Consider the following 2,258-nt stretch of genomic DNA (forward strand, 5'->3'; position numbering starts at 1 on the left):
AAAAAAAGATTATATTTGGGATCAGAAAAATTAACTGTGGATTTCAGAAGCAGCAGAGCAGTGGGTTATGTGTGCACTTGTAGCTGTTGCCTCTCCCAGCAGCACAGCAGCAGCTCCCTTCACTCACCCCAGCCCTGTGTGTTCCTGTGGCTCCCTGGATCCCTGCCCAGGCTAGTTTGCCAGCTCTCCCTCCCAGACAGGGTGTGCAGCAGCCGAGGGCTCTGTGCCCCTCTCTGGATGGATCCTTCATGGCTCACTCCTTTATCCTGGCGGTTCAGTCAAACTTGCGAGACGTCACCCTGCCTGGGACTTATCTCCCTTTCAAATGTGTTTGAAATTGGCAAGTGTGTTCAAAAGTAATTAAGGGAGGAATGACAGACAGTTTGACAAAGTATCCTATTTCCTTAGGAAGTCAGGCTAAATAAAGGGGATTGTCATGTAAAAATCATAAATTTTCCCCAAACAAAAACATCTTTTGTTCCCTTGGGCATCAAAGATTAGCAAAACCCAGAGGAATTTTAAACTCCAATTTAAACTTCAGAGCTTGCACTAGCAATTAACTATTGAACTGTCAATTATCTTGGTCTTTTTAATTAACTCTGCTTTTAGGCTCTGGTACAATATTTATTTATTCTGTTTTTAAAGCAAAAAAAAATGGAACATCAGACTTAATGCAAATAAAACTGGCTTTCATGGAGGGAAAAAAACCCTACAAACATAATTTCATCCAACATTTAAAGTTATTTTGTTAAAGTTTTCCATTAGTGTGGTCTAGCAAATGATGAGAAAGGGACTATTTCCTAATATATGCTCTAGGCTTGTTCCTTCCTGATCAATGCTTTATTTGTAGGCTTTTCTACTGGGCCCATTTATATGGTGTTTTCACTCTGGTTTGGTGGAGAACTGAAGGTGCTGTGGCAGCCCATGGGGGTGTGTGTGTAATTCCTCAGAGAGATGTAGCATTGGAAAGTAAAGTCACAACTGGCCTCAAACAAAGCAATGAAAAAAAGATTTTGCTGCCTGAAGTTGTGACTGCAGGATTACAGTCCATAAAGTGTAACAAAAGTAGATGAATTCTCACATACCCTGTCCAAGTAAACGCAGAAGTTGGAGGCTGCAATTCGGTCATGAAGATCAATTGAGAGCAAGGGAAATGGGATAAAGGAGCCCTGTCCTTTGGCTTGAGCCTCAGTTTTCACTTGAGCCACGTTTCCTGCAGCACTTTTGTAACTCAGTGTGTGTTGGCACTTGGCTTCCATGCTGGGAATTGTCTGGAGAGCTCCACGTCCACAGGCTGAGCTGAGAGGCAGAGCAGCCGCATATTGAGGCTATAACCTCTCGTGTTCTTTATGGCTGGAGAGATGAGAATTTTCATGTAGGCTGTTTATTGCAGGATGCTTAAGCAGAATGAGACCAGTACTGCCTGGAATTTTCACAGATAAAATTGGACTTTATGTTGGACCTATGTGCCTGAGAATTTCTTCCCCCATGCCGAAACAGGAGAGTGTTTGCCTGGAGCACTGGAGAAACAGGATCTCTCTCAAGATTTTCTCATGATCTTTCTGACACACTAAGATGAAATTTCCTAAAAACTAGTACTGATAGGAGATCTTTTCAGAATCAGAGCCAAAAAACCCAACCTTTTATTTTGGTTTTTTTTGGTATGGCACAAGATCTTTGGGATGTTTTATTTAATAATTCAGTGAAACTGGATGCCCAAGGTTTATTTATTTTTCTCCCTCTCTGTATGAGTTTCAAAACTTTTGTCTTCATCTTAGGACATTTTTTGAATATTGTTCTTTTTAAAGTTCCTAGAGATGGAAAAAAATAGCAAGCAATAGCTTGAGCTAATTTAATAATGCCTGACTGATGACTAGACACATAGATCATTTTGTAGCTCTTTAATAGATTTTTTTTTTTTTTTAATTAGAACACATCTTTGAACAAGATCCCAAATTACAGTTTTAATCTTTACCAAGAGACAATTTCCTCTCCTTGCACTGTGTTGGTACTTCACTGTTACTAGCAATAAAGAAAAAAATAGCAGCAACCTGATATTTTATTATGTTGCAGTGGAACTCTGAAATCAAAACATCCTAGAATGATGAAGATAACTGAGTTAATCAATGGACATTTGCAGAGGGCAGTCAGGTACCAGCATTTTCTTCTGTGTTTCTTTCCTTCTATATGGAAATTAACCTATAATCCAGCTGACTCCAGTATAGTTTTGTGAGGAAACAGGTAAGTCAAACTCATGC

Source organism: Sylvia atricapilla, chromosome 8, assembly GCF_009819655.1.
Source record: "Sylvia atricapilla isolate bSylAtr1 chromosome 8, bSylAtr1.pri, whole genome shotgun sequence".
In the NCBI taxonomy this organism is placed as follows: Eukaryota; Metazoa; Chordata; class Aves; order Passeriformes; family Sylviidae; genus Sylvia; species Sylvia atricapilla.